The 24,037-nt window shown below is 39.2% G+C and overlaps 1 protein-coding gene across 6 annotated transcripts in view; it reads right to left on the bottom strand.

Annotated features, from left to right (window-relative positions):
- NCOA6 (nuclear receptor coactivator 6) overlaps window positions 1-20,846 on the bottom strand; it is a 109,189-nt gene extending 88,343 nt beyond the window's left edge. For 4 of the 6 annotated variants that reach the window (XM_040447263.1, XM_040447265.1, XM_040447266.1 and 1 more), the window contains exons 1-2: window positions 20,648-20,844; window positions 1,703-1,779 (exon numbers count right to left, since the gene is read on the bottom strand). The gene's annotated coding sequence lies outside the window, so the exon portion shown is untranslated. Of the gene's footprint in view, window positions 1-1,702; window positions 1,780-20,647 lie in introns of all 6 variants that reach the window. The other 2 variants (XM_040447269.1, XM_040447264.1) reach the window with 2 other exon arrangements.
- Window positions 20,847-24,037: the final 3,191 nt, after the last annotated feature.

Raw genomic sequence — 24,037 nt, 5'->3', positions numbered from 1 at the left:
ACAGCTCAGACCCTGGAGCCTGCTTCAGATTTGGTATCTGCCTCTCTCTCTGCCCCTCCCCCGCTCATGATCGCGCGTGCGCGCTCTCTCTCATAAACATTTAAAAAAAATTAAAAATGGATGTAGGTAAAAAATAAATAAATAAAACGGATGCAAGTGATTGTATGCAAATTTACCTCATTAAGGTATCTAAAAAAAAACAAAACCACCTTCTTTGTCAAGCCTTCTTTAACTACATCTAATGCAGCTGATTCCATTATTCTACCCTAGCTCTCAAACAGTATTCTACAGATAAATTACCCAAACTGCAGAAAATACAGAGTTTTTTTTTTTAATTTTACAGTAGCTAAAACTTACAGGACACTATTATATACCAGGCATTGTTCTAAGCACTTTGCATTATCAATTCAATTAGTTCCCCCAACAATCCCATGAAATAGATTCAATTACCCCCGTTTTACAAATGAGGAAACTTAGGCACAGAGAAGTAACTTGCTTAAGGTCCTACAGCCAGTAAGTGACAGAGCCATTATTCGAGTCTAGGCAGTCTGATTCTAGAGGCTGGGCTCTTCACAACCACCTCCCTCTCTATCTCAGACCATTGGTGTATTAGGTAAAAGGATACTCTCAGCTCACTAGAGACTGACAGGTTCATTCACTCATTCAACAAATATTTAGGCATGCAATATATGCCAGATATTGTTCTAAATGCTAACGATACAATAATGAAGAAAAACACAGACATGCTACCTACTTTTATGGGGCTTATATTCTAGCAAGAACCTAGATTTAAAGCACTAGATTCCTAAATCAAAATATTTATACTCTTATTTACGTATTTATCCAAACATTTATGCAAAAAAAAAGTCACAAGTTACAATAGTGGCCAGGTCTGCTTTAACTGGCTAGAGCTGTGGTTCCCAAACTTGTCAAACTTTAGGATCACCTGGGGATCTTTTAAAAATACCAAAACCTAGGCCAGGTGCCCAAGCCAATTAAATCACAATGGAGTGGGGAGCAGGGAAGGAAGGGAGACACAGGCATCAATAGTTTGCCAAGTTTCATAGGTGATTTCAATGTGAAGACAAGTTTGGGAAATCACTAAGCTATGGTTTTCATCTGTCTAAACGATACAGTTCATTCATGGTTAGAGAGACACAGATGAATTAAGAAAAGAATAAACCAAAACTCTATACACTTGCCTTCCTCTGAATCAAAGATTTGCAAGGTACCTTTTTTTCTTTTCAATGTTATGAATTCTGAAAGCATGAGAAAGAGAACCAAATAAATATTTTCCTTCTTGGATTTACTCATGCCTCCATTCCCCTCCAGAATCATAGACAACTGAGACATTCACCTTTTTACCTTTTCTTAGTACCTTCCATGAAATCAATAAAGAATTCTGCCATATTCCATATTTTCAACATAACTGAAAAAGATAAGACTCACTTGCTTTTCTATTAAGAAAGTGTTTTTCTAATAAGCAGATCTCATTTAATTCTGTTGCTTTGGGTCCAATTCACATGTCAAACACAGCTTATCAAACTAAAATTCCCCACGGACATGGAGATCAAATGCCTTCTTTTTAAAAAAGTAAACTCTATTTCTAAGTCAATCCTTTTCTTATGTTGAAACCAAGTTTCGTTTTTTTTTTTTTTAATAAATCAAGATTGCATTTGTATTCTATATATAAACAACAGACCTGTTTAAGAACTCTCTGACCACTCTCAGAAAAGATAATAGATGTTCAGTAGGACCCCTCTCCATTCCATCCAGGACCTAGACAGAAAAGGGCAGAGAGGAAGAAGAGAAACATCAGAAGAAAAGACTAAATTGTATAAGCCCAATAAGCCTATTCAAAGTAAAATTTTTGTGACTGGCCAAATTCCTTCTTTCTATCACTGTTTCTGGTAATTTCACTCTAGAAAGTGTGTTAAAAGACATGAGATTATCTGGGAATGCAAGCTGGTGCAGCCACTCTGGAAAACAGTATGGAGGTTCCTCAAAAAACTAAAAATAGAACTACCCTACGACCCAGCAATTGCACTGCTAGGCATTTATCCACAGCATACAGGTGTGCTGTTTTGAAGGGACACATGCACCCCCATGTTTATAACAGCACTATCAACAATAGCCAAAGTATGGAAAGAGCCCAAATGTCCATTGATGGATGAATGGATAAAGAAAATGTGGTATGTATACACACACACACACACACACACACACACACACACACACACACACACACACACACGGAGTACTACTTGGCAATCAAAAATGAAATCTTGCCATTTGTAATTACGTGGATGGAACTGGAGGGTATTACGCTAAGTGAAATTAGTCAGAGAAAGACAAAAATCATATGACTTCACTCATATGAGGACTTTAAGAGACAAAACAGATAAACATATGGGAAGGGAAACAAAAATACAAAAACAGGGAGGGGGACAAAACAGAAGAGACTCATAAATATGGAGAACAAACAGGGTTACTGGAGGGGTTGTGGGAGGGGGGATGGGCTAAATGGGTAAGGAGCATTAAGGAATTTACTCCTGAAATCATTGTTTCACTATATGCTAACTAATTTGGATGTAAATTTTAAAAAATAAAAAATTAAATTAAAAAAAAAAACCCATGAGATTACCTATAGTCTCAAATCCAGTGTTTTTTTTTTTAAAGGAAAGCTTTCATAATAATTAAGAAAGCTTTTTCAAAATACATCAATAGTGGTTATGCAAGCGTGTTCATTTTACAATTCATTATCCTTATGATTTGTGCACTTTGCATTGTGTGTGCTATACTTGAGTTAACAAATATTAAGAACAGATACATCTGTACTGGGCAGAACCCTTGAAGGATTCTAATGAAGTAAGTAGCAGGAACAGTCCCACAAAGGTTACATGATTTGCCCAAGATCTTGCATGTAGTTAGAGCTACACACTTAGTCTTTCTTGTCACTTTCCTACTCTTTGTTGTAAAACTGTAAATGTTCTGATAATAATATACTTTTTTAATTTAACATTATTCTCTTACTTACACTATGAAAAATTTTTATTACAAATAACAATGCAGGGGTGCCTGGGTGGCTCAGTTGGTCAAGCGTCCAAGCATCCGACTTCAGCTCAGGTCATGATCTTTGTAGTCTGAGTTTGGCCCCACAGTCAGGCTTGCTGCTGTCAGTGCAGAGCCTGCTTTGGATCCTCTGTCCCCCTTTCTCTTTGTCCCTCCCCCTCTTCACACTCTCTCTCTCAAAAATAAATAAATATTTTAAAAAAGTGACAATGCAAAACCAAACAAGGAAACAAAAAATGGAAAATACAGACGTCCTGGTTCACAACTTGTGCACCATCACAGGTGCTGCACTATCCACATAAGGAAATTAAATAAAGCCTAATGCCCATGCAATGATTTCCTAACTGCAGAATCCATTTTTAATAATATTTTCAATACAAATGTCAAATGATTACTAGTAAAATTAACTAGGTATCGCTTGAGAAAAAACATTAGCATTATTTTATGATAGTGAAACCCAGGGTGACAGAATGGAAAGAGGGCTGGGCTAAGCATGGCAGGGTAAGTGTGCCTCAAATTCTAGTAGTAACCTTCCCTTGTATGACTGGCAGGATATAATCTCTCTGGACCTAAGATTTCTAAACTATAAAATGAGAAGATGGATCACTAAGCTAAAGCTGAACAGAATCTTGAGCTCCTTCCAGGTTTAAGAAAACTCAAGGACTATTTACCAAGAAATTTAATTGTTATTCTACATGCTTTCACTTTAACCAATGAATATCTCTATTTGAATGTTTTAAATAGCTTTGTAATGGGGGTGGGACGGGTGGGCAAAATGGGTGAAAGGGAGTGGGAGGTACAGGTTTCCAGTTATGGAATGAATAAGTCATGGAGATGAAAGGTACACCATAAGGAATATAGTCAATGGTATTGCAATAGAGTTTTATGGTGACAGATGGCTACTACACTTGTGGTAAACATGGCACAGCATATAGAGTTGTCAAATCACTGTGCTGTACACCTGAAACTAATATCACATTGTGTGTCAACTATACTTCAATTAAATAAATAAACAGCTCTGTAAAATAAGAATCCTAGACTTCTTCTGGATTCTGCCTCATAAACACAAGCATATCTTCAGCTTGTGCCAAATACAAATCTTCCAGATTTGTTGTCTAGGTGTAAGACCCTTCCTTCTCAAAGATGGCTAGTAATAACACCCTCAATACTTTACCAAGAGACTCTTTTGCATGAGTTTTTTACCTTAATATTTTGAAATCATTTCATACTTACAGACCATGAGTTATTTCTTTTTTTTTTTCCTTTTTATTTTTAAGTAATCTCTATCTATACCCAACGCAGGGCTCAACCTCACAACCTCGAGATCATGAGTTGCACACTCTACCAACTGAGCCAGCCAGGTTCCCCCATGAGTTATTTTTTAAATAGAAAATGTGTGTAGAGAAGTCCCTCATAATTTCTAATCTATAATTTGAATACTTTCAATGGATGCATTTATTCAACTATCCTTTAGCAACCGCTTACTATGTACCAGGTAAGGTAGGTATTTTCTTGCTCCCAAGTTACTATAGAAGAAACAAAAATTCTGTATAATGAGAAATTTAAAGAACATTTTTATGAATGCCTAAATCTGGATATTACACTTATAGTACTTAAAATTAAGTTGGCCTGTTAACCACACAGACCTAAATGTTTCAGGATAATTTATTAGGCATTTAAAAAGTCTCTGAATAAACAGTTAAATGTGAACTGTCAAAAAACATTTGCCTTGGCATAACTAAAGATCCAATCCCATCCTCCCCATACCTCGTGAATCTGTTATAAAACTTTTACATGCTTCCTGTTTCTAAGTCCAGGGCTCCCATGGGAAAATTTATGCAAACCTGCAGTCAAATCATAGAAATTTATGAGACTGACACGCTATCTACTGCATAAATGAGGCACCTCAAATCATAAAAACTTAGTACCCTGAAAGGATCCACAAAATGCCTGTCAAAGAGACTGGCATTTCAAAACTGTAGCAACAACTGGTTTGCTCCTAGTAGGCATAATAGACAACTTAAGAGATTAGGGAATATTAACATTAATTTTTAAACTTCAATTCTGACAGTGTAATATAAGAAGCAAAAGATAAATCTGTGAAATATGAAATTTGAGATTCCTAGAACTCATTCTAACACAAATATAGTTAAGTTAATTGAGCACAATATAAACCAACAAAATAAGTCAGAGGCTCAAAGAGATTCTCCCCATATTGTTAGATGCCATGATAGGTGGATAATGTAAAATTTAGAGAAAAACTACTTTCTATATCATGTTCTAACAATGAATACCACTGTGTCCTTTTAGGCCTAATAAAGCTGTAGGCAAAAAATAACACAGGTTTAGAGTACTAGTCTTTTAATCCATGCTCTAAAATACAAATGACATTGAAAAGTTGATCAAATCCTACAATATAGGAACTACTAAAAAATTCTCTAAAAATTACTTGATGAGAATCTTAGCATATGAACTAGAGAGCCCTTGGCAATCATCTAGTCCAATATCCTGATGGAAAAATTGAGGCCTGAGTGAATAATTTGAAGCTTCTTAGTCAGAAGTAGGAAAGTCTTTCATTTCATATGTGACACTTCCTTACAAAAAAGTTCATTGTAAAAGCACTAGAAAAGTATGTTGTAATAATAATAACGAATGTAGTCTTGCCATAAGACGGAAGACGACTTTAAAGAACCATGGCTTTTTTTTCCTCTATTAAGTTTCCAATAGAATTAAATCAGAAGATCTGGGCTCTAAGTTACAAAAGTCCTTAAGCAATCAATCTAAGAGTCTACCAGTGTTGGGCCACTGGGTGGCTCAGTCAGTTAAGTGTCCGACTTCGGCTCAGGTCATGATCTCTCAGTTTCTGTGTTCGAGCCCCACATCGGGCTCTGTGCTGACAGCCTGGAGCTTGCTTTGGATTCTGTGTCTCACCCTCTCTCTGCCCCTCCCATGTTCATGCTGTCTCTCTCTGTCTCTCAATAATAAATAAACGTTAAATTTTTTTTTTTTTTTTTTTAAAGAGTCTACCAGTGTTTCTTCTCCTCTATGGTCTTACATTCATAATGAGAGTGTTGCGTGTTGTCAAACTTTTTTCTTTCTTTTCTTCGTTTTTTTGTTTGTTTTATGCTCTGCAAATTGTCACTTTATTTTTTTTAATGTTTGTTTATTTTTGAGAGAGAGAGAGAGTCAGAGTGCAAGTGGGGGAGAGGTAGAGGCGGGAGGGAGAGATAGAATCTGAAGCAAGCTGGCTCTGAGCTATCAGCACAGAGCCTGATGCAGGGCTCAAACCCACTAATTTTGAGATCATGTCCTGAGCCAAAGCCAGATGCTTAACCAACTGAGCCACCCAGGCACCCCTCAAATTGTTACTTTTATTTATTTATTTTTTTATTATTATGTTCATTTATTTTGAGAGAAAGACACACACACACACAGTGCGTAGTGCGTGCGGGGAAGAGGCAGAGAGAGAGGGAGACAGAGTATCCAAAGCAGGCTCCAGGATCTGAGCTGTCAGCACAGAGCCCAACACGGGGCTCGAACCCACGAGTGTGAGATCATGACCTGAGTCGAAGCCGGATGCTCAACCGACCAAGCCCCCCAGGTGCCCCAAACTATCACATTTAAAATCAAACACTGAAGGGGCGCCTGGGTGGCGCAGTCGGTTAAGCGTCCGACTTCAGCCAGGTCACAATCTCGCGGTCCGTGAGTTCGAGCCCCGCGTCGGGCTCTGGGCTGATGGCTCAGAGCCTGGAGCCTGTTTCCGATTCTGTGTCTCCCTCTCTCTCTGTCCCTCGCCCGTTCATGCTCTGTCTCTCTCTGTCCCAAAAATAAATAAACGTTGAAAAAAAAAAATTAAAATCAAACACTGAAATCCTAAGATCAGCTTTTAAATTCTGTAGTTACCATTCCCTCATTACTGATGACCCAGATATAATCACTTAGCAAACCTATAGACAGAACTGTAGGTGAATACACTATTACTAATATTTTCAATCACAGGTATAGCATTCAAAGTAGCCACATTGGGCTCTGCGCTGACAGCATGGAGCCTGCTTGGGATTCTCTCCCTCTCCTTCTCTCTTCCTCCCCCACTTGTGCTCTCTCTCTCTCTCTAAATATATAAACTTAAAAAAATTTTTTTTAATTAAAAAACATATAGAAATAAAATAAAAATTCATTAGTGGGGTAGTGATGAGCAAGACATGAATCCAGGAGTAATTAAAGAAAAAGTCTGACAGACATGAACAGGTAAAAATTAAAATAGTCTATGTGTCAAAAGAAACCACAAAGTCAAAAGCCAACTGATAGACTGGGATAATTGTACCATGTGACAAAAAAGGGTTAATATTCTAAATACATAAAAGTGCCAGCAAGTTGATTAAAAAGTAAAAAATTAACAACCCAAGAGAAAAATAAGTAAAGAATTGGTAAAGGGAATCTGTAGAATATGGAATACAAATGTCCAATGAATGTATACAATGTACTAATGGTCAGGGAAATGAAAATAAAAATAAGAAAACTCTTTTCACCCAGCTGACTGGCAAAGACTAAAAAGATACCTAATATCCAGTGCCAGTGAGAATAAGAAATGCAACAACCTTTATGGAAAATAACCTGGCAGTTCATAATACTGAAATAAGCTTATCTTTTAGCCCATGTTTGGGATTTATCCTACAGAAGTAAAAGCTCCATTTCTTAAAGATGTATGCATAAGGATGTTCACAGTTTGTGATGGGGAAAATAAAATCAGAAACAACCTGATGACACTTCAGAAACCTGCATAAATGAAATATTATGTAGCTAGAAAAAAGTGAATTTGATATCTGTTTAATGACATAGAATTAAATGTATATCCTAAAAAGTAAAAAAATAAACAGAATTTGTAGAATAATGTGTATGGCATCGCGATAATCTTACTAGGAGAGAAAATGCCATGTTGGGCATTTAAAAAGTTGTGGTTGAAAGGAAAATCTGATTTGAGTATAATTCATAACAGGAAGGAATTAAGAAAAATATCTGTAATAGGAAAAGGAAAAACAATTTAAAATTGATAAAAATGGGTGTATAAAAAAGACCAGCAAATGAAACACTCACAGAATAAGAAATAAATTCTGGGCTTTTTGGGTGGGTATGGAAAAACAAATGTAAATCCAACTTTTATAAATTTGAGATTTACCTCCATTTCAAAAAAAAAATAAAAGAAATTTTTGATTCAAGAGTTTATGTTTTTTAGATTTGTCTGCTTGGAATGTTTTTTTTTTTAAAAAGGAAACATGACTCATCACAAATTCTTGTCAAACAAATGCCCCCTATTATATATTTGAAATCTGTATCTTTTTTTTGGTTATATTGGATTTCAGCTATATTTTGAAACTTGAAATTTATCTATCATAACAATGCATTATTTGTTATACTGAATACAATTTTTAAATACACAGTACAAACTTAAAAGGATAATACCAAATCTACATGGAACAAATGGTCAAATGGTAAAGAAAACTAACTCAAAGAAGTTAAAAAAAATACCCATCATTGATAAAAGTAAAAAATATATTCGCTAGTCACAGAAGAAAAAGGGCAATTTCATAATCGAGAGATATGGAAGTCATAACCTTAAACCTCTGATCAAAGTTATCATCAACAATGGGACAACTAGACATTTGTGTAGCTTGTAATATGATGCCTTGTGAGGAATATTTAGGTATTTTTGCCAAAATGTTCAGCTCAGATCTGGTCTTTAAACCTTACAGTTTAGGGAAATATAAGGAATAAATGTCACAAAGAAAACAATCAGATAAATCCAGAATGTGGAGCATTAAACAAAACTGCTCTGGTGTCAACAAATCAATGCCACGAACAAAACAAAACAAAAAAAACAAAAGGTGAGGAAGCAGACAAGGAATGGCAACTATTCCAGATTTGTAAAATACTACATCTACATAAATAGATGCAAATGTAGTGCATGGTCCTTTGAACAAGTCAGCTATAAAAAGTCGTTTTGGAGACAAGGAGGAAAACAAATACAGACTTAATGTTAGATAACATTAAGGAATTATTGATAATTTGTTAGGTGTGATAAAGGTACTGTATGCGAAGAATGTATTTGTAAGAGATGCATGCTAAAATGTTTAAAGGCATAGTTTGATGATGTCTTTATTTTTAAAAGTTTAACATAATAAGTATACCATTGAGCATATGGCTACATGTTGAACATAGGTGGTAGGAATAAGGGTGTTTATTCTACTAATTCAGGGGTTTTATCTGTATGTTTGAAATTTTTCATAAGAAAACATTTAAAGTATCTTAAAACCCAACAAACTGTGAGGTACCTCTATTATACTAGAAGAAAAAATTTATAAAATCCAACAACAACTAATGGCTAGTATCAATATAAACTGGTAGTTATTCTAAAGAATAAGCTGACAAAATGGCTAAAAAGTGATGATCCTTAGACCAAACTGAATCATTTTAGAGAATACATTCTAAAATAAAATTGGGGGAAAAAGTTTTATAGTAAGATGTTATAGAAATATAAATGAGAATTACAAACCAAAAATAAAAACAAACTGGAACTCACCCAAATAAACAGAGAGTATTTAAATTTTGGTTATTATGTATCCATTAAAAATAACTATATAGACATGTGAAAAGTACCTCAATATATTGCCAAATAAAAAGACTATTAAAAACTATAAGAATTATGGGGCGCCTGGGTGGCTCAGTAGGTTGAGCGTCCGACTTCAACTTGGGTCATGATCTCGCAGTCTGTGGGTTCAAGCTCCGTGTCAGGCTCTGTGCTGACAGCTCAGAGCCTGGAGCCTGCTTTGGATTCTGTGTCTCCCTCTCTCTCTGCCCCTCCCCACTCATTCTCTCTCCCTCTCTCCCCCCCCTCTCTCTCAAAAATAAATAAACATTAAAAAAATTTTTTTTAAAACTATAAGAATTAAATTTACAAAGACTGCATATATGCTAATGAGCACAAAGTTATGTGTTTGTAATATTTAAACACAATTTTTAAAACTTCATGGGGACATAGGCTCTTACGAGATTATATGAACAATGCAAATACACAATCAGGAAGAACTACGTAGAGACAAATAAGGAAAAGCACCTGAGCTCTACTGTTGACCACAGCTTGAATGCATTCACAATATGAATAAAGTCCTACTGTGGGCAAAAGTCACCAAAACTATCATTAAAAGGACACAGAAAAAAAGTGTATCATTGTCTTGGACAGTACATAATTTTACTCAATTCTTTCCATTAGTCAGATGTTTAAAAAAGATGGAAAACCAAAGAGAGTTTTGAGAAAAATCACAAGATAAAAAAAAAAAAAAAAAGGACAGAAAAGAGCTGATTTTGAAGAAAAGTTTGAAAGAAAATAGTGACATGATTACTAATACTGAAATCCATGGTCAGGCTTCTGAACAGAGATCCTAAAAAGCTGATGTATCTCAGTGCCCACAGATGGCTGAGCAAGAGGCTAATAAAACCCTCAAAGTTTGTTGTGGTGTTTCTGTTATTGTTTTTTTACAAAAGAGGAATTTCCTGACTGTCCTGGGCAAATGAGGAAGGCTGGGTGTGTTAAATCATCGACCATCTGTTTTTCTTCAGGGTGTCTACTTATCCATGATCACTTGATCACAAAATCTCCCTAAAGCTTGAATTACCTATCCAAAGCTTGAATCAGTTACCCACCATTTCAAAATTCTGCAGTTCCATCCTGTTCCCACACACTACCCACTCAACATCTGAATGTCCTTCCTAGATCTGGCAGCTAGGGCTCAACCAACTACTCTGGCTTCATCTCCCCATAGCTCCTCAACACACCAGCAAAACAGACTTCTCACTATTTCATTTTCTAAATATTCCTTATGCTTTCCTATGTCCATCATGCACTTGGTTCTTCTCTCCTTAACTCACTGCAATCTTACCCTTCTATTTATTTAATAAATTTTAATTTAATACCTCTGTATCATCTCTGTATCATGCCACCTGTTACGGGTTGAACTGCGTCCCACAAAAAGATACATTAAAGTTCTAACCCCCAGTATCCCAGAATGTAGATTTGGAAATAGGGTCACTGCAGATGTAACTAGTATACATGAGGTCATATTGGAGTAGGGTGTAGGCCCTTAATCCAATATGACTGGTGTCTTTATAAGAGAGAAATTTGGACACAGAGAGATACACAGGGAGAACACCATGTGGCAACAAAGGCAGAGACTGAAGTGATGTAGCTGCAAATCAAGAAATACTAAGAATTGATGCAAGCCAGAAAAAGGCAAGGAAAGATTCTACTGTAAGCCTCAGAGAGAACATGTCCCTGCTGACACCTTGAATTCAGGTTCTAGAATAAAGAATTTTAAGAGAATAAATTGTTGTTGTTTTAAGTCACCCAGTTTGTGGTAGTCTGTTACAGCAGCCCTAGAAAATTAATATACCACCTTTTCCATGAAGTCTTCCCTGATTCTCCAAGTGGTAGTGGTGCGCTCTCCTGAATTTCCACAGCACTTATAGTCTCGTTTAAAACATTTATGCTCCCCCCACCTTTTTATTTATGTTCATATCATGTTCTCAGATGAATTAGTTTCCTGGAAGGCAGAAACTAATTACTCATTAACTGGATATACTTCTCAACACTGGTAGGCAGTCAACATATACTATCATAATCACGTTTTCTTCCACACTTAATTGTTCTGATCATGATGCTTCTGAATGAGTCATCTCCACATGCACTGAACAGTTGAACACAATCTAAAAGAACTCAGTTGAAGGCTCATTTTCTTTTATGAAGCATTACTAGATTTGAATTTATACCAGTTATATCATTATAATTCATACTGATATGTGCTTACGTGTATATGCATATACTGCTGTTAGTTAATATCTACAATGGGAAAGAATACTTATTTAACAAATCCATTATTTAGGTCTATTGATCTGTCTCTTATTATGTCTAGTCAGATGTTGGTTTACCTAAAACTCTTCTCCCCTGTACCAGCAATTGGTGGTTAACCACAACATCTTTGATTTCTCCAAGTGTTTGAACTTTTTAGGTCTGTATTTTATAGAAGGGACACAGCCTTACTTTCATATAATATTTAAATTTACGGCAAGGGACTTAACCTAATGAACAATTTCCCTCTGTAAAATCCAAAATAAGAATCTGATTCACAAATCTGCAACTATTTCTTCCTGTGAGAAACTGCTGCTGTCTGGTCTTTAGAAAATATACATAAATGGTACTATGGAACTAATATTCAACAGGTTCAATATTGGTAAAGGTAAGAGTTAGCGGGAACTTTTGTTGCCTCTTTGTATGTGTTGGGGAGGCGGTGGTTGTAGCTAGTCAATGGTAAATACAAACCTAAATATTTAAAGTATGAATGCCCTCTGAATTTGGTGATCATTAATATTATTAGCTGACAAAGATCTTTCCCCCCAGCTTTATTGAGACATAATCAACATACAGCATTGTGTTAGTTTAAAATGTACAATGAGGGGCGCCTGGCTGGCTCAGTCGGTCAAGCAGCCTACTTCAGCTCAGGTCATGATCTCACAGCTTGTGAGTTTGAGTCCCAAGTCGGGCTCTGTTCTGACAGCTCGCTCACAGCCTGAAGCCTGCTTCAGATTCTGTCTCCGTCTCTCTGCCCCTCCCCTGCTCATCCTCTCTCCCTCCCCGCCCCTCTCAAAATATAAACATTAAAAAATAAATAAATAAAATGTACAATGAGATGGATACACATATATACTGCAAAATGATTACCACAATAAGGTTAGTTAATACATCCATCACCTCACACACTTTTTTTTTTTTTTTGGTGTGTGGCAAAAACATTTAAGATCTAATCTACTCTTTCTGCAACTTTCAAGTATATAATACATTATTGTTAACTATAGTCACCGTGATGTACTCTAGGTCCTCAGAATTTACTCATCTTACAGCTGGAAGTCTCTATGCTTTGACCAACATATTCCCATTTCCCCTACCCCATCCCTTGGCAACCACCATTCTCTCTGTTTCTATAAGTTTAGCTTTTTAACTGATCTAGTTAATATTAACTGAGCATTAATATTCTATCTGACACAGAATATAATCATTCACAAGTTAAAGAAGATGTGGTTCCAGGCTTTTGCTTTATAGGGTTTATACATAAAATATAGCTTATCACCAAATTCTAGAGCTGCATTACTCTGTCCAACAAAGTCATAGTCCCTTTATATACACACCTACCTATACCTCTGGTCATTTATTAATTAACTCAGCAAATGCTTATTGAGTTCCTAGACACCCACCTCAAGTCCTTTTTAGAATAAGGTGAGGTAGGGAAAGATTACATTTTTAAAAATGAATCTGTGAGACAACACAATAGGTAGGCAGTGGAGCTGAAGGAAGGGGAGGACAGACACAGGGCCAGATATGAAGAAGCACTGCATCTAGTGAGGAGGTGGAGAGTAAACTGGCTGTCAGTATTTCTCCTTTCTCCCCATGCTGTTCCTATACTTCACTACCAGGCTTACTTTCCTACTGTGCAGGTTTCATTATGTCACCATATAGCTAAAAACTTTTGATGACTCCCTATTACTTAGTTAATCAAGTCCAAACTTCCCAGCCAGAAACTGAAAAGGATTCAAAGCCTTCCCTGATTAAGCTGTATATATACTATACAGGGACTAACACAGGACTGGGAATTAGACTCAAATTCTTTCTCCATCAATTGTTAGTTCTTTTCCTCAGTTTATTTTTAAAAAGCCATAAAAAATAATGCCTATCTCACAGAGTTGTTGTGAGGATTAAGAGAAATACTACTTATTAAATGCTTGGCAAGTTATCTGGCAAACAGTATGCAAGCAAAAAATGTGACCTACTACTGCTATTATTATTGCTATTGCTGTTCAATCTCCATTTCCAGACTGAACTCCAACAACAGCCCTGTAACGATCCTGTTCTCCAGCCAAACTGGACTCTTTACTAACTCCTAAACACACATCTCCACACTCATGCTTTCATTCAGCCTGGAAAATCGGTCTCGTCTCCAAGTATTAGGATCCTAACCATTCTTGGGGCACCTGGGTGGCTCAGTTGGTTGAGTGCCAGACTTTGGCTCAGGTCACAATCTCATGGTTCAGTTTATGGGTTTCAGCCCCATGTCAGGCTTTGCACTCACAGCAAGGAGCCTGCTTCGGATTCTCTGTCTCGTCTTTCTCTTTCTCTGCCCCTCCTCTGCTTGTGTACGCGCATTCTCTCTCTCTCAAAAATAAACAAACATTGAAAATAAAAAATAAAAAAAAAACAAAAAGATCCTTACTATTCTTGGCAGCTCCACTCAAAGGCTACCTCTTTCAGGTACCATTCTTTGATATCCCAGCTTCGTAACACATTACCTATACTCCACAGGACACTTAAACTCTGACTAGAATTATCTTTGTATCTTGCAGAGTTCTAGCCTAATATACAGGGTAGGGCTCAATAAATGTTTGGCAAATGAATGAATTCCTGTTTTTCCTCTCTTTCATCCAACCACTCTCTTGGAAAACAGCTCCACATCACAATTAAAAAGATCTCTTCTGCAATGTTTCATAAAGCAGGCCAGCTAGTTTGCTACCACAAATGTGGTAATTTCTAATATACCCAGTGCACAATAGATGCATAAGTATTCAGCAATTTGAAATTAATTTCACCTCATCTTTTAATTTCACTTATCATTTTATTCATTTTGATCAACAATGACTCATCCTTATAAACAGACTTTGGTTTTTACCTGCCCACAAACTCATCTGTCAATTTCTGGCCATCCCAACCCTCATCCCAACATATCATTTTTTGGTTTAGGAGAGAGAATATTTAAAACCTCAGTGAAGTAAGAACCAGAAAATCAAATGCCTACAGGGCAATAAAAGTAAATGAGCAAAGCAAGAAAGCAGTGAGGACCACAGAGCACAAGGAAACACACATCACACCTAAAAGCTTTAGCTTTCACTGTGTTGCTATGAGAGAATAGGAGTTTGGATTAACAGATCTTTCAAAATTTCAAGGAAAGTCACAAAGTCAGAAATCTGTGTAAATTTTAGCCAAACAAAACATGTCTGTCTGCAGGTCAAATCCAACCACAGGCTGCTGGTTTGTATCCTCTGTTACAGAAGTTCTCTGCAAAAGAAGTGATGGGCTGAGAGGAGCTCCTTCCCAGCAGATAGTCTGAGGCAGCAGCTAAAACTAAGCAGCAACTGGAAGTATTTCCTGTTGAGATTCAGCCTACCTCTCAACCATTCTGTCTTGACCTGAAAACCAAGTTAAGACAGACAACTCAGTTGAGTACATTAAACCCCTACTCTGTGCCAGGTGCTAGACATCATAAATGAACAAGAATGCTAAGTAACAGCTAACATTATTGAGCATTTTCTAGGTGCCATACTGTTCCACATGTTACATGAACTAACTCACTTAATCTTCACAATCCTATGAGATAAATACTATTATCCTTATTTTACTTTATTTTACTTATTTTTTTAAACATTTTTTAAAATCTTTATTTTTGAGAGAGAGAGAGACAGAGTGCGAGCGGGGGAGGAACAGAGATAGAGGGAGACACAGAATCCAAAGCAGGCTCCAGGCTCCGAGCTGTCAGCACAGAGCCCAATGCAAGGCTCAAACTCATGAACCGTGAGATCATGACCTGAGCTGAAGTCGGCCACTTAACCAACTGAGCCACCCAGGTGCCCCTATTATCCTTATTTTAAAAGCTGAGAAAACGTCGGGTGTCTGGCTGGCTCAGTACGTACAGCATGAGACTCGGATCTTGCAGTGATGAGTTCAAGTCCCACGTTGGGCTAAATAAATAAATAAATAAATAAATAAATAAATAAATAAATAAATAAAAGCTGAGGAAACGGAGGCACAAAGAGGTTACCCAACTTGTCCAACGTCACACAATTAGCAAGCAGCACAGTTGGAATTAGGACCTCAGACAGACTCCACCAAAAGAGCACACAATTTGAAAACAAAGTGCCCTTCAATAAATGGTGGGGTGGGGGACACCTCAGTCAGTAAAGCATCTGACTTTGGCTCACACCATGACTTCACAGTTCGTGAGTTTCAGCCCCATGTTGGGCTCTGTGCTGACAGTTCAGAGCCTAGAGCCTACTCTGGATTCTGTGTCTGCCCCTTGTCACTCACACTCCGAGTCTCTCTCTCTCTCAAAATAAACATTAAAAAAGTTTTTTTTTAAATATGGTGCTGGGGCCGCCTGGGTGGCTCAGTTGGTTAAGTGTCCAACTTTGGCTCAGGTCATGACCTCACAGCTCATAAGTTCGAGCCCTGTGTCGTTGGGCTCTGTGGTGACAGCTCAGAGCCTGGAGCCTGCTTGGAATTCTGTGTCTCTGGCTCTCTAGACCCCTCTCCCACTCATGCTCTCTTTGTCTCAAAAATAAATTAAAACATTAAAAACACTGTTGTTGTTTTTTTTAATTGATGCTGGGATAATTGGTTATACATAGGAAAAAAAAAAATGAAACTGGACACTACCTCACATCACACACAAGAGTCAATTCCAGATAGATTAGAGATCTAAACATCAAAGGAAAAACAGTGAAGATTCAAGAAGATAATATAAAGAATAATTTCAAAATCTTGCAGGAAGATTGATTAATTTGACTTTATTAAAATTCAGAACCTCTTTTAACAAAAGAGAGAGAGATTTATGGGGCATCTGAGTGGCTCAGTCGGTTAAGCATCTGACTTCAGCTCAGGTCATGATCTCGCTGTTTGAGCCCCATGTTGGGCTCTGTGCTGACAGCTCAGAGCCTAGAACCTGTTTCAGATTCTCTCTCTCTCTCTCTCTCTCTCTCTCTCTCTCTCTCTCTCTCTCCCTCTCCCCTGCTCACACTCTCTCAACAGCAAACATTAAAAAAAAAAATTTTAAAGATGAGCAACTGGGAAATGATCTCTATGATACACGTAACCAACAAAGGATTACTAATCAGAAAATATAAAGAAATCTTTCTAAAAAGACAACCCAATGAGAATATGCCAAAACAAGCATGGTCTGAGTTGTGAAAACCTGTTACTACCACATTTGCCACACAGCAGACCCTAGAACAGACCTTGGCATCACTGACTGATATAAAATATTCAGGGGTCTACGTCATACTGCAGATATACAGAGCATGGGTGACCCAGCCGGAAGGACAAAGTCAAAATAGTTATTCTCCATTATATAAGAACTAGAAATGACAAACCAGAAGTTGAACATCCAATCTTCAGACACTGATCAGAGATTGGCAAGCATCTTTGGTAAAGAGACAGACAATAAATATTTTCAGCTTTGAAAACTATATATTCTCTGTAAAACTACTCAACTCTGCCTCTGGTAGAGTGAAAGCAGCCAAAGACAATATGTAAATGAGTAACTCTACCAGATTTGACACTGACCATAGTTTGCTGACCCCTGATGTAGACAGTTGTGGTTTTCCTACACTCTAGGAATACTTTCCCTGCTTCTTATGTCTGCTGACACTTACCTTTGATTTCTTTAAACAAAAACTGTACCACACTTGCCAGCTTTGCAATGGTTTCCAGAAGTCTGTTATTCTATCCCCAAAAATCATCTCCCTTATTACCTGTGACAATTCTCACTTCATTTTCCTTTCATCCCTTTTTTAACTTGACAGCCACCATCCCAATCTAAAATATTCCTTCTCTCTTACCATGTGCAATATTATCAACGCCTAAAAATTCTAACTTTGCTCAAAGCTGACTGCCTCTGCCTTAACTAGGCCCTTATTACTTTTCTCCAGTCCACTCTCCATCCACTTATCTCCTAAAAATTAATCCTAATGATACATTCTCCTCCTTGGAAATGTTGAATGCCTCCCTATCAGCTAAAGATTCAGTCCTTTAATAAAGTCCTTTACAAGCAGGACAACCAAACAACATTTCCATCTCATCTTTAACCACTTGATCCACACACATACTGTGCTTCAGCCACATTCAATTGTATTCCCTGAAAGTGCATGCCTTACATAGAAAGCTCTTCTCTCCAACTCTCCATCTGGCAAACTCCTCCACCTTTCAGGACACATCTCAAGTATCTCCCTTCACAAAACCTTCCCTGATTCTTAGAACCGAAATGTGCCCACCTCTTGTGTTTTTACAACTTTTGATACTCCTTTGGCATTCACCATCCTGAAATAGCATTGTTTGTATGTTCATTTCTCTCACGAGACTGAATATCTGAAATGAAAAGATCCTGCTTTAAAGACCTTTCAATCCTCAGAGCCTGGCATAATAACGCTTGACATGTCTTAGTGCACAGTAATTGTCTGCTGAATGGAAGACATGCTTGGTGGTAGGGGAAGGGTTTCTTAACCTGGGGTTCATAGATGGGATTCACAGGTAGAATTCAGAGGGGTCTGTGAACTTGGATAGGGAGTAAAAAGAAAAATTACTTCCTTATTTTCACTAACTTCTAATTGAAAGTTACAATTTTCTTCAAAAATGAATTGTAGGCAACACACTACTCTAGTATTAGCAGTATCTGTCACTCTGTCACAGTTATCACAGATACCTTTACATCATATTACAATTGTTGCTGATATCTTAAAGTATTATTTATGCTCATCGTGTTTAAAATTTGTAATTATCAGACCTGTCACTAGATCTGATTTCTTAATGTATTGATAAAGTATATCCATACTATTTTATAATTTGTATATTTTGGTATTTCAATATAATGGCTTTCTCTATACTCCAGTGTATTTTGTTTAATGCAATTAAAACTATTATTTTGAGAGAGGTTATTATTATTCTGAGCAGCTTCCCTAGATGCCCACTAGTTAGGTCTTCATGCATTAGAAAGACTCAGAATAAATTAATCTTGATACTGTATGTATGTATTGTGTATACTCATTGAACATAGAAAATCTTACCACTATAAACATCTTCATAATCTTTTTGATTTTATGGGAGCCCTGGGTCTACTATCTCATGATAGATGTGCATGAAATTTGCATGACAGAACTCTTCCATAACCCATATGAATTCCTCTCTATCTTGATCAAAGTTTAATTGAAGTTTGATCATGATACAGATCTTGGGTGTACATGATTGTTCACTGTTATCTTTTTAGGCTTTCTATGTCCCTCTCCTATAACAAACACCTAGAACAGAAGGAGCATCTCTTAAAACTCCAAGTTCAAAGTCAAAAGGGTCCTGAAGATAACTTCTTTGCACAAATGGAGGTGGGCTAGAAATTATCAAATAGCTGGTTACCTATCCTTCTTTGTATCCCCTTTCAGTCTTTGTACTGACAAACTATCAAAACAAAACCCATTAACAGTTCTTTGATACATGCTGCTGAGCTTGCCTTCTTAACACTTTTCTCACAGCTAACAAATTCCTTTAAGCCAGTCTGTTGAATAAGGAGGCAGCAGACCTCCTCTTCCAGGAACTTGTAAGATCTGGAGGAGTCAACTTTACCTTTCTAGGTCTCAGCTAAAATCATTACATGACCCGAAATTGTTACATGATCTCTAAGACCCTTGTAGTTTCTACACACCGATTTTTCTTCACCATTCTTACTGGCCTCAAGGCCTTTCTGATGACCTCCCCAGGTGACCCTGCTCTTAAAACAGTGGGCTGTCCTCTTCCTGGGAAGACACCTTGGGTCACCACCCACAAACAGCCTGGTCCCTCCTTTTAAAGACACAAACTCCATTAAGTTGATGGAGGCTCTTCTTGCCAACCAGCTCCACGCTGGGCACCCCATTTGCTGACCAGCTCCTGCACCCAAACCTCAGTCTCTCTTTTCCCTCTTCCTCATAAAAGTCTTCCTATTTTCTGTTGCTCTCCCCAATTGGGAGTAGAATATGCTAGGAGAACATATGTCCTCAGTCTCTTGGGAGTCATACGGACTTGCAATTCGCACCCGCGACTCTGAGAACTGTCCCAGTCTGATAGTCGCACCGGCCTCCAAAGGGCCCCCATTTCTAATATTCCTAATCAACACTCCACCCCCGCCCTCCACAAAGAACTGTCCCTGCTCTGACAGCCTGAGCTCGGACCCCACGCCCCTCTGGGTCCTACCGGTCCTGGGGTCCTGAACACGAATAGCCTAACCCAACTCCACTCCTGGCCTCCAGCCCCACGGACCCCGATCCAGTTCCGTTTGGACTCAGTGTCTCTTCTCCTCGACCCCGGCCACGACCCCACGTTCGGCTCCCGCCAGTTCCTCGGGCCTGGAGCGCCACCCTGTGCAGACCCCGGCCGGCCCTGCACTCCCTCAGCGCCCCAGACCCCGCGTCTCGCACCCTCCCCAACCCCGGCCGGCCCCCGCTCCCTCCAGCACCCCCGCCCGCAGGCCCGGGGCCCGCTCCCCAACATGGCGACGGGGACACGAGCGCCGCGGGCGGGGCGGCTCCGGGCCGGGCCCGCACAGGAGCCGTCTTCCACTGCCGGCCGGCGCCATTTTCCCGCGCCGGGCCCGGGCGGCGCCTCCTTCCCGCGGAGCCAGCGGGGCCGGGACCCCAGACGCCCGGCGGGCCCACCCCTTACGGGCCCGCGTCGCCGTCACCTCACCTGAGCGCGGCCCCAGCCCTCCCGGGCGGGCCTCGGAGCACCGGCCCGGGCCGTGCGTGCCCGCCGCCCTCCGTCTGTCCGTCCGTCCGTCCTCGCGTGCGTCCGTCTGTCCGGCCGTCGGCGCCCGGCCGCCCGCAGCCCGACCCGGCAAGGGCCTCAGGGAGCCGGCGGGGAGGGGGATGGGCCGGACCGGGCCGGGGAGGGAGGGGGAGGGAGGGAGAGAGGGTGGGAGCGCGGGAGGGGGCGGGGCGGGCGGGGGCGGGCCCTGATCACGTGGCCAAACGTCCCCGAGAGCGCGAGGCGGAGCGCGCGCCCGCTCACTTGGGTGCAGAGCTTAGTGCATGGGTTGGGTGATTCTCTGTCTCCTGGCGCTGTAATAGCGTCAGTGGCTTTTGCCTCCACTTTGGAGTTAGTGTACAGCCCTATAGGAGCCCTCTGGCCCTAGTGCCCTTGGGCAAGTCAACTTTCCAAGCCTCGGTTTACATATCTGAAATATGGGGATAATAATAGTGCTTGCAAAGAGGAAATGAGAGAAGACATGAAAAGCACTTGGCACAGTGCCTGACATATAGTGTTTAATAACATTAACGGTGATAAAGATAATCTTTAGCCTTAATTGTTAATTTGCCTGTAAGCCCCTCTCTACTTTTTTCCCATCACCATCATCCTTGCAAGCTCATTAGGTGCAAGGGAATGTGGCTCCTCCCCTCTCCCCAAATGTAGAGAGGCCTCCCAGCACTGGACTTGATGTCTGTCATAAAGGCCTGGATTCAGATCTGTTTTTCACACTTGATAGTTATGTAACTTTCTTTGCCTATAACCTCAACTTCCTCATCTGTAAAATGGGAGTTAAAGAGTCTGTCGTGAACATCACAGAAGATAGAAGATGATCCAGTGGATTGTAAATTGATTGCATATTGGTCAGACATACTGGTTTCATCTAAGAATAGGAGTCAGGAGTACTTTCATTCCATTGAGCACACACTGTATGCTTGGATTGGTGCAGTAGTCATCTAAGGCCTTTTCACATCCTCCCTGGTTCACCTTCAATGAACCACTCTCCTGTCAGAGTAATGTTTCTAAGTCAAATTTTATCATGTCTCTCCCCTATTTAAAACTATTTGAGGGGCGCTTGGGTGGCTCAGTGGGTTGAGTGTCTGACTTCAGCTTGGGTCATGATCTCATGGTTTGTGGGTTCAAGCCCTGCATCTGGCTCACTGCTGTCGGTGCAGAGCCTGCTTTGGATCCTCTGTCCCCCTCTCTCTCTGACCCTAACCTGCTTGTGCTCTCTCTCTCTCTCAAAAATAAATATTTTTTTAAGAAATTAAAAAACAAACAACTATTTGATGGCCCACATTGCTCTTAAGCTAAAGGCCAAATAGGTGTCTTCACTGTCGCCTGCCTTTGCCCCATCTCCAGACTTATCTTAGGGCGTTCTTATTCTCTCTCTGGGCTGTAATTACAGTGATCTTCTTCATACATTGTACTTCCTTCCTACTCAGGACCCTTGAACATGCTGATCCCTCTGCCTGAAATGCTCTAGTTGCTTAGATAATTAATGACTCTTCAGCTCCCATCTCAAACATCACAACCTCAAGGACTCCTTCCCTGACCACTCCCCAGACAGATTCTCTTATTTGTCCTCAATAAGGATGCACTAGGTTATATATTCCTTGTCTTCACCACTAGACTGTAGACTCCATAAGGAGGGGACTTTATCCATCTTGTTTACCTTAGCATATAGCACAGTGCTAAGCACAGAGGAGGTGTTTAATAAATATCTGTTGTGTTTGTGAATACTGAATACGGTGCTAGGTGTGGGGACCAAGAAGACAAAGAAAAATAAAGAGAACCACAGATGGCCACAAGGAGGCACCTCAGGTCATTGAGCCTATGAAATTAACAGCAGAAGGTCTTATAAGATCCTGGGGAAAAATTTTTTTTAAAGCTTTTTCTTCTAACTTTTACAAAGTGAGGTATAATTTACATACAGCAAAATGCAAACATCTTAAGTATAATAAATGTTTACCTGTGTTCTCATGTTACCACCACCCAGATCAAGTTACAGAACTATCAACCCAGAAAGTTCCCTTTTGTCTCCTCCTCTATGTCTCCTCCCAGTCAATACTTGCTCTTCCAGAGACACCACTATTTTGACATCTAGCAACTTAGAGCCACTTTGACAGTTCTTAAACTTCATACAAACATATATGCATATATTCTTTTATGTTAGCCTAGAAATCTGACACAGCCAAAGAGTGACTCCTTGTATAATACAATTCATTAATTACTTGATTAATGAATTAATCTGAAAGAAACTAGTAAAAGTTCCCACCAGAAGGCAGCCCAGAGGCTGAGATGACATCATCCACAAACCTCCAAGTCTTAGAACAATTTCTAGAGGTAAGAAAGTTCTGAAAGATTCTAGAAACTCAACAACAACATCAACAAAAATCCAATTTAAAAATGTGCAGAGATGCCTGGGTGGCTCAGTTGATTAAATGTCTGACTCTTGATTTGGGTCAGGTCATGATCTTGAGGTTTGTGGGTTCAAGCCCTATATGGGGTCCATGCACTCAGTGTGGATCCTGCTTGGGATTCCCTCTCTCTGCCCCTCCCCTGTTTGCATGCTCTATCTGTCTCTGTCTCTGTCTCCCTCTCTCAAATTAAACAAACAAACAAACAAACAAACAAACTTAAAAAATTAAGAAAGTAGAATTGCCCAGGGCTAGCAGAAAAGGGAAATGGAGAGTTACTGTTTAATGGGTACAGAGTTTCAGTTGGGGAAGATGAAAGAGTTCTGGAGATGGATGATGGTGATGGTTGCACAACAATGAATGTACTTAATGCCACAGAGCTGTACACTTAAAAATAATTAAAATGGTGAAAATCGTTATGTATTTTACCACAATCAAAAAAAAAAAAAAAACATTCCAGAATCTGAGCCACTATCCTCATTTTTACCTTGTTTTCCATGTCCTTAAACTGAAGGTTCTAAGTTTTCCTGAGGTTAGCAAGTATTCAGGGAGGTAGGATCCAGAGACCCACTTGGGCACCTACCTATCCTGCAGGTGAAAATAGAAGCATGGGCAACATAAGTATTTGTTGCCCACAGGTAGTTAGCAAAGGGACAGAAACAGGCCATGAACTGGCACTAAGTATAGCACAGTGATCACAAGTTTGGACTCTGAAACCAAAATACCCAATACTTGTTACTACAAAAATCAGCTGGCATTTATTAGCTATGTGACCTTGGGAAAATTCAACCTTCTTGTTATACAGATGAGGAAACTGGGACCAAAAGGAGTAAAATGTCTTTTCCAACAGGGTCCAAAGTATTTTCTCCTTTGTTTCTTAAACCTTACATGGCATTTTTATTTCGTTTTGTGT

Source organism: Herpailurus yagouaroundi, unplaced genomic scaffold (assembly GCF_014898765.1).
Source record: "Herpailurus yagouaroundi ecotype Mexico unplaced genomic scaffold, PumYag 196, whole genome shotgun sequence".
NCBI lineage: Eukaryota > Metazoa > Chordata > Mammalia > Carnivora > Felidae > Herpailurus > Herpailurus yagouaroundi.
Note: the sequence above shows the minus strand (reverse complement) of the source record. Positions and strands in the feature narration are given on the sequence as shown.